Raw genomic sequence first — 10,000 nt, 5'->3', positions numbered from 1 at the left:
TGACTGCCCATATAAATGTGAACTATATACTGCTGAACTACTGCTAACATATAACACACATATTAATTCACCTTAAATTAACATCAAAAACATCAATATGAACTCACTTGTACGTGGCATTACTCTTGTGGTTAAAATGAGTATAATACAGTGTTCTTATATTCTTCATTTAATAAGAGGACAGTAGGGAAAGAATCATAAATGCAAACCACTTTGAACTAAATGACGATTTGGTAAGCTGTCATAGAATGAAAGAGGAATATACAACCAGGACACTTTGGTAATTTACCATTTATGGGTGTGCTACATAATATTTGAAGTGCATTGAAAAAAATATTCAGTTTGGAGCACTTCTGATTAAGGAGTTATCCAAACAGCAACACTTTTAATTCTTTGTTAAAATATTAGTACTAAAAAAGGGCAAGTGAGTTTATCATTGTTGACAAGCTAAGTAGGACCCATACATTTAATTGGACAGAAAATTCTACTGCTGACAAACAGATGAAAATTCATAGCTGAAGAATTTAAACTATGTCTACTACAAATTATCAGATATAAGTAGCTCATGACACATTTGCTCACTGACATTTGCTCAAAATGGCAATTGGCTTAACTCCCACTAGGCCAGTCCTACTTAATTACCTACCACTCCAACCATCTGATCATAATGAACTGCGTACCTCTACCAGAGCCCTAACTCTAAACCTCCTACCTGGTCCTCATCCTAACTGTAGCACCCCTTCCCACTCCCTGAAGTTCCTGATCTGTCTGTAAACCTAAAACACCCCTCTCACTTGCTATACCTAAAGTCACTAATCACTACTTAAACTCCCCTCCCACTTCCTAATCCTAAAACTCTCCCACTCCCTAAACCTAGCCCCCCTCCTCCTGATTACTGTCTGAACCCCTAACTTCCACTTCCACCCTTTCCCACGCCTTCCTCATGGCCACCGTACTTGGGTTACTAAGATTCTGAACTGTGATTGGGCGAGCAGCAACAGCTCCAGTCTGTCCATATAGCTGCCAAACCTCACCCAACCATCTAGTCAAGTTTGAGCACAAGCATCAGCCATTGCAAGCTGCAAGACTTCCAAGTCTATGGTTGCAGTACAATGCTCTTGTGGTGCAATGGATTTAGGGACTTATAGTAGACCATTTAAAACAATTATTCCAGTGGAAGCAAGTCTGAATAAGCTTACTAATCAAACAACTGACCTACTATTATAGATATATAGATGCATAGATACATATATGGCTTCTCTACACATGCCTGAGATGAAATTACTTGAGTGTTAGTAACCCAGATGAACAGCATAATGCCAAATGATTTTTGACATAGGAAAGTATTGCTGGTGTGGTTTCTAATTGTGTGCTGGCAATGACTCACTTTTTAGGGATATTTCTCCCTTCAAGTTGGTGCGACGGTGGTGTTGGTTTAAGTTTGGCGGGAGTAGGGCTTGACCCTTGCAAAAAACAAGAAAAAAGTTTTTCGGCCTGTTTGTTTTTGGATATATTTTTCATCCTTTTGAAATGTTTACTTTCAGGAAGTCAAGGTTTCATTGTAAAACTGATACATATATTTGATATATATAGGTTCATAGATTAGTACTACGCAAACTGCCCCAGTGAGCCATATATAGATATATATATATATATATATATATATATATATATATATATATATATATATATATATATATATATATACTGTGCTGGATAAAGATTCATGATATGATAAATGATATTTACCATTAAAGCTATTTAACTAGAATGTAAAAAATAAATAAATAAATAAATAAATAATTTAGAATTTCCATTCCATTTGCAAAGGAAATATGAGACCACCTGTTATTTCTGAATGCTTGTTTATTCAAGCTCCTAAATGCTATTTGAAATGTTCCACTGCACTGCAATAGTTAAAACATAGCCATAATCATCCCATATACAATGAGCTTGTTCAATACCAAAACAGCGTACTTTCCAGAAAAAAAATTCCTCAGAATGAGTCCATTATCACTGATCGCTAACCATCGTGCCTCTCTTCAGATGGAAGAGAGGCCAAAACTCTCATAGAATACAATTACCTGTACCTGCACAGATATTCAATGTAGTCCAGAACTCTGTATTAACACTGAGATGGCTACTCATTGTACTAAGGTGGGCCAGTATGTGATACAGATGGGGCTCCCAAAATTATGATAAAGAAGGGACATTATTGGTGTTGCAGATACTTTTTTTTTCCCTTTGGAACTCCTATCTAAACATTCAGAAGTGCAATTATGTACAATATCAACTAATGATTCCCCCTTATGATTGCGACAACATAGTTCTTCAAAATGTGCTTTAGTTCAACCTTGTTCAAGTTCAAAGTTTTAGATGTGACTTTCTGAGAATGCTGCTTTACCAAAAATAGCACTTTTAGTCTTAATTATCTTACAATATCAAAAATACATATTTAGTTTATAGGCGCATATGTGTGCAGTAGGCTAATGACCACAAGGGCCTTTTTAAGCCTAGAAAAAATTTAAAATGTGAAGCAGAAGGTAAGCCTAACCACAAATCCCAAATCTCTGACAAATTCTGCTACCCTTGATAAGTATAAGCAGAGGCTTGGGAGAAGAAGCATTTACAAATAGGTTCCTGGGAGATGAAACATCTACCAGCTGTCTGTGTCCATTAGAGACATAGGTGCCAAACCAGGGATAAATTCCCTGCTCCCTCTCCAATTGTTCAAGTTTCTCTTGAATTGGGTTAGGGTGGAACTCTGCTTCATGTGGATGGGGAGCCTGTTCCAGAAGCGTGGTAGTCTCTGGAATACATACTTGCCTTTCCAGCAGGTCCTATTTATATCACAGGCAAGTTTTAAATTTGTTGACTGAGTATTTCTGGTGCTGTTTGTTTTATGGGCATGCAGGAGGTCCATCAGGGTGGGGGTCTGACACTGTCTTGTATACTAGACATAGATCTCTCTTCAACATCCTGTAGATGACCGAAAAGAGGGATAGGGCCTTGAGGTGGTCCACACAGGCCATGTTATTTTATGCCCTGCATTCATTTGTAAGAGACCTCTGTGGACATTCTAATTGCTGGATGTGCATGTTTAGGTATATACCAAAGGGAGCATTGTACTCAATAACAGGTGTGATGAATGCTGAATACAATGGAACAATGACTTCCTTGGGCCTAGATGCTATATCTTTGTTTGTAAGTTGCACGACATAGAATAATTTCCTAACTACTGTAGACGTGTGATGGCCAAAGGCTAGATTACTGTCTATGTGTGTCTCCAAGTGCCTGACTATTGGGTCAACTTTTAGGGTGTGTTGTCAATATATTAGTTACTAGGGCTTGATGATTTCTCAAAGGAAACTATTATGCATTTCTTGGCATTTAGTTTTAGTCCATGGCTCTGACACCAGTTGTTTGTCTGTGTCAGCCCCTCCTGGTGAACATTTGTGTTAGTGGGGGATTCTATGACTGCTCCTAATTTGAAATCATCTATAAATTTAGTCAGCCAGAGGCCCTTGATATTGGTCTTGGCTTCAGAGAAATGCCAAAGCAGAGTAGTTCCAGGACCAATTCCTGAGGGACTCTGCTTGTGACTGGCCTCTTTGTAGAGGAATACTCCCCAATTTCTCTACTATGCAGTACCTCTGAGTTTCTTGTTTTACTTGGAGTACAAGAGGTAATCCTCTTTTTTGAAATTGTTACTCTCAGGAGACCTAGCTAGTTGAGCCGTCACTGTTAGTTATAGGCATAAAGTAAACATAGGTAGCCAGGCATGTTCATTAGCTTTCCAGAAAGTAGTCCATAGCTATGACCTCTATATCCTTTTCCACAGGGTAGAAAAGTGGTTTAACTGGATGTTCATACCAATCTTCCCACATGATACTCCTGACTTGACCTAGGTGGTCCCAAGTTCCTGGCAGTGTGGGCAGACCCCAACTTCAGTGACCATCACGAAGATAAATCCCACAGTGATGGTTCAACAAGGCAGGCTTCCTTTCAGTAGTATGGGGAAAAGTGGCATTTGTAGTTGGTCTTGTTTGCATCCCAGAGGCTAAAGAATAAGAATAAGCCTTCTCTCAAAAAAATTACAGGTACAAGAAAAATAGTATACAGTTCTCTAAAACGATGTATAATATGTTATCCTTAAGCACTGAAATAGCATTCTATTTGAATTTCTCCCATAAGTGTAGCTGAAAATGTTTCCATAAGAAGCAAAACATTACCACATCCATCTTATCAGTTTATTGGCATTCCAATATGGTGTACTGAAAAAATAGATATAAAATAAAAGTACAAATCACATCTCTCATCTTTCCAGAACTGTGCAGAATGTCCCTTATTTTGCTTCATATTTTTGTTTCTGTCCCTCACAAAAGTTTTGATTTTCTGGTAAAACATTGATGATTACAGTTAATTAATAATGCTAGACAATAGAATTTCATACTTCTTATTGATCGAAAATATATTATGATACAGAACCTTTTGATAATCAACAATTTAAGTGAAATATTCAACAAGTGCCCCTGATTTTGAGCTTTCCTCTATTAGTTTGGCTTTGTCTAGAATTCTTGAGAAAAGAAGTTGAGAGGTATGCTACAAATCAAACTGTTGGTAAAAATGTTTATACCTCACTTTAGCACACTGCATTCAGGACAGTGGCTCAGACATGACATACAACACAGTTCTACTCTAAATATGTTGTCTCCCATTATGCATTCAGCCATAACTGGTATTCTGCACACAAAATGCTGTCTCTAATATACTGTAAAACCTTTAATTCAGTTATACAGTAAAATTATTTTGAATATATAAACAGTGCAATATTTATATGCAGGTTTATTGTCTTTCTTTGTCTGATGCTTGAATGACGTAAATAGTGCAATATTTATATGCTGTTTTATTGTTTTTTTTTTCTGTTTCTTTATCTGGTTTGTGCCTGCTGACTATCATCCTTCCCTCTGATATATGATTGACTAATTTGTTCTACATTCTGTGGCCTTATGAGTAGCAGTGGGATGAGGAAGAAGGGTTATCATCCTTGCAGATTACAGATTTTCTTTGGCTTGATGCATGCAAGATCAAGGGTGACCTGCAGTGTTGGCTAAGTGATGACAGCATGTTTCCACACAGATATGCAAATTCTGTCTTTGCTGCTAAGCTGATTGGCAGATTGAATACATGTTTTATACCATGTGTTGCTTAATGATCCACTCACGCATGACCTGGTGACAATATTTCTCAGACTCTAAGACACCTACCCCCCCCCCCCCGATGGGTAAACCAGCACTAGCCACTCACTCCAAGCATTCTATCTGCCTGCTCCTGCATTTGGGATGATAATTGGTCCCAGGTGATCTGGGTCATAGTTAGAGCTTTATCCTTCTAAGGCATGCAGTTAACAGCTAGGCTGCCTGTTTGATATTAGGTTCCCCATAAGTACAATAAACATTCGAATATTATAGAATGTAACCATTCATTACTAATGACTACTTGCTGTTAATGACATATCCACTCCACATATGCATTTTAGGAAATATTTTATAGCAGTGGCTGATAAATGTTGATGGGCAGGAATTTTCTTGCATTATGCAATAGTAGCGCCTTGTGAAAGCATTTTGTATGCAACAAAAATGATGGAAAACACAAGGAAGGAATGCATCTTTTACTTCAGCAAGTGGGGAACAGTCATATATATACACAAAGGTAAACAAAGTTGCTACATTTTTGAAAGCTTAAAAAATGCATACTGAAAAAAAATTTTTAAGCATATGTCTTATTTGGAAAAATGTGGTACCCCATTTTTCATATACTATCAACATCATCTAAAGGGTACAGTATCCCCTGCTGAAAGCTACTTATACAAATTATGAGTAAGCCAATGCATTTGTCTGAGGTGACGAAACTGTGACTTTGACTCCGACCTATGGCCATTGGCTGCTCAAAGTGAGTAGAAGGCTGTAATAGCTGTTGACACTCATTTGATGAGAAAGTATGCAACAGGTTTTTGAGTTCTATATGGGAGATGATGCAGTTTACAGCAGAATTTGAAACATATGAATGTAAGCGACAATTTCTCCTTCCAATGCACCTTATGCAGGGGCCATCTGTGCCCTCATGTACTGAGATCAGTGTACCTCGGGGAAAGGGGTAGTTACTCTTTAGTGATCTTCACTGTTCATCACAAAGACAGACTACCACTGTTACTGATAGTGCAAGAGGTATTTATATGGAGTCCATGAATGTCCTAGGTGAGTTAGGTGGGTAGTAAGAACACTTCAGTGGAGGAGTAGATGTCAAAGCTTTTACTTCCTGTATGGAAGCACTATCATTAAGGGTATGAGTTACTGCATGTCACCACTGAGTCATATCTGAGTGAAGTAGTATTATTTATAATGAATTAAAGATTGAGGATGCATAGCCTTCCACAGTGTATGTGTCATATTAGGTGAATGTGCATATTATGCAGGTGTTATATGGGGTTTCTTTAATTGTTAGCCTATTGGCTGTTAATCAATCAATCAGTCATGATTCTGATCAATTAAGTTAAATCTACTGACAACTATTTGTTACATAGCAAAATTTTGCATCAAAAGGAGTATGCATAGTTTAGTCACTCTAGTTTAAGTGGAAACTATAGTTTATGTGGAGGACTGAGTACATAATTCTTTGACTTGTGAAGCTGTAAAAATGTAAGTGCATAGAAAATTGACATTTAAGTTGGGAACAATATCCTTTCAGCCAAATTTGTGTAAATTACGAGAGGCTGTAGCCTGACCTTCACGATGGTATCACCTTGGTCCAGTAATTCTTTTGTCATAATTTAATTATGTACAGAAAAGTGTGGAATTTTTAAAGAGTCATATATTTTCATCAACACAAAAAAGGAATAAGAAGTGGATTTAGAAATTTTCTAGGAATCTTTTAAGGATGACAAGCATGTCATCCTTTCTAAAAATCTGACAGCTGTGGAAAAAGATATGCCTGCACATTCAGCAGCAACAGATAAGTGAGGTAACCTTGGAACTAAGTGAAAAGAAAACTGACAAGAAAGATATTACTAACCAATAATAAAGTGGATAATTTGGAGGATAGACCCAGAAGGTAGACTATAAAAGACTTTGGGATAATTGAATATAAATAAGAGATTATGAAGTTTTGCATTTCATAAAAAATCTGGAACTTAATACTGGAAATGAAAGAATTTGCAAAGTAGGAAGAAAGTCATAGGGAAAAAAGTGCCCATACAAGTTATAATCCTGCTACATTTTTACCAAACTAAAAATGTCTTTTTGAAAACCATAACCATGAACAACAGAATAATAAGATAAAATAATCCAACTGTTAAACTGTTTGACTTCCTTAAAATAAATAATTTAGGCAAGACAGAAACCTCATCCATACAGGACTGAATTATATAAATACAGAATACTTACTTTAGTTGTACATCCAACTGTTTCAATTTGAACTTAATTGGTCAAGAAATTTTCTTTAAACAAGTCCAAAATGCTAAATGCTTTATAATAACCTATAATGCATTATAGGAAGGTGCTAAGATGTGAGGGACTGAACTAACAGAGATGAAATGGGAAGAAAGCAAAAGAAGATAAAGAACTCAGATTCTTCCCATGGTCAAATTGATGGGTAAAAGAATAAAACATGGCTATAGACAAAGCAAAATATTTATTGGGAAGAAATGACTTAAAAATAACCTCTTCTAACACAGAGCAAAACCCTTGTCATTAAAGACAAAAAAAGACTGCCACATTCAAGAGAAATCCTATAGAGACTGTATAATGGAAATATGACTTAAGAAAATGGAAGTCATTCTCCAAACACTGATAGAAATCAGAAAGGCTCAGTCAGAGGAATTTGACAGCTATTGATAGCAAGAATGATAGTATTATAGAATGGCAGTCCATGTGAGGAGTCATTCAAAATAAGGTTCTTAAACTAAATCTTAGTCTTGGTTATAGCTGTGTAAAACTGAAAGGAAAAGCTGGTGTCTCGTAACCACAATACAGCAAATCTTTTCAAGACACTAGGAAGCTTATAAGCAAGATTAACATTATTACATATACACTGTATTACTATTATAAAACATTAAAACAAAGAGTAAGAAGGTCACACAGAAAAAACAATCAGTAAAAGCTAAATGAAAACTTCAGCCAAGCTAGAACTTCCACTGAGTGACCTCTGAAACCTCTTGTATCAGAGGCACATGGGATATATTCAAATGACTCTTATGAACATCAGGTGTTTCAGCTATATTGGCAATTCTGAATGTCCATGACGTTTTTCTTTTAAGTCATTTTAATGGACAATTTCAGGCCAATAAAGTCAAACCCCACTAGCTATGGATATGCACATTAAGAGATTTATTGTATTTTATAACTATAGTATATACATTTGCATTGCAGTCTTTTGCTAATAAGGGATTCATGTTAGTCTGGTAAGAGTATTAATCTTACAAAATTAGCAAATGATAAATTGCAACTTTAAACATTTCTTTTTATTTTTAAACATTATTATTGATTCAATTTAGCACTGCTATTGTTAAACACATACAGAGTTTTTATTACACATTTATAAAGCGTACAGTATAAAAATATCCATTAGAATGTTTGTGCTATTAAGGGATGCACTGTATTAGCAAATGACAGTCTGTAACTTTTTTTATAAATATAAAATATTAGGTCATATAATTTTAACTGTATGTGGTTGAATGCTAATATTTTAAATTGTATTATACAATGGGCAAACTGTGTATCAGTACCCCGATTGGAGAATGAGCATTCTCCAGCAGTGTAATAATGTACATGTAATGTCTGCTGAGAAGAACAAGTCTGCTGCTTCACGGCAGCATATCAAGCTGCCGTGGAGCTTGGGCAGAGAAAACAGAATGGCCGCCATTATTTTATACTCACTAAGCAGCAATTTTGCTGTTTACCAAGTGTAAAATATCAAAAAGAAGACAACTAAAAAAAAGGTGTGTGTGTGTGTGTGTGTGTGTGTGTGTGTGTGTGTGTGTGTGTGTGTGAGAGTGAGAGAGAAAGTGAGAGTGGTGTGATTGAATGCATGTATGTAAGCAGAGGAGACTGTGTGTGACTAGTGTGAGAGAGAGATTGAGAAAGAGCGAGAGTGAACTTGTGTGAGTGAATGTGTGTATGAAAGGAGCTGGAGACTGTGAGAGATTAAGAAAGAGGGTGAGACTAACCTTGTGTGAGTGAATGTGTGTATGAAACCAGAATGACTGTGTGTGTGTTTGTGTGTGTGTGTGTGTGTGTGTGTGTGTGTGTGTGTGTGTGTGTGTGTGTGTGTGTGTGTGTGTGTGTGTGTGTGTGTGTGTGTGTGTGTGTGTGTGTGTGTGTGTGTGTGTGTGTGTGTGTGTGTGTGTGTGTGTGTGTGTGTGTGTGTGTGTGTGAGACAGAGAGAGAGATCCAGAAAGTAGAGAGAAAGTGAGAGCGATGTGTGACTGAATGCATGTATGTAAGCAGAAGAGATTGTGTGTGAGAGAGATGGAGAGAAAGACTGATCTTGTGTGAGTGAATGTGTGTATGGAAGGAGACTTTGTGTGTATATGTATGCATGTAAGCAGTAGAGACTGTATGTGTGTATGGGAGAGAGAATGTAAAATTGTGTTTCACTTGCTTATTATTTTTTTAAGCACTATTATTATTTTTTATATATGTTTGATGTAAAATGCTTCCTCCAACACCATTAACATATACTACAGCAAATATGAAACATTAGACAGAGGAACTATTTTACATTAAAAAAATAAAATAGTACTTAAAAAACACCTAAGTAAGTAAAACACAACAATTTTACAGAGAGCTCATTGTCTAAGTGCAATAATGCCCTCCAGGGTGTGTGTTAATGTGTAATTAATGCCCCTCCAGCAGTGTAGAGGCCTTCCACCTGTGGCGTTGGGGCTCACAAAACCCCTGCATGGGCATTAATTACACATTAACACACACCCTGTGGGGCATTA

General features: G+C 36.6%; 1 protein-coding gene across 7 annotated transcripts in view; it reads right to left on the bottom strand.

The window, feature by feature from the left end:
• OC90 (otoconin 90) overlaps positions 1 to 10,000 on the bottom strand; it is a 1,698,850-nt gene that overhangs the window by 1,290,360 nt on the left and 398,490 nt on the right. The window lies entirely within an intron of this gene.

This window comes from Protopterus annectens, chromosome 3.part1 (genome assembly GCF_019279795.1).
Source record: "Protopterus annectens isolate FY-2018-M chromosome 3.part1, PAN1.0, whole genome shotgun sequence".
Taxonomy (NCBI): Eukaryota; Metazoa; Chordata; order Ceratodontiformes; family Protopteridae; genus Protopterus; species Protopterus annectens.
Note: the sequence above shows the minus strand (reverse complement) of the source record. Positions and strands in the feature narration are given on the sequence as shown.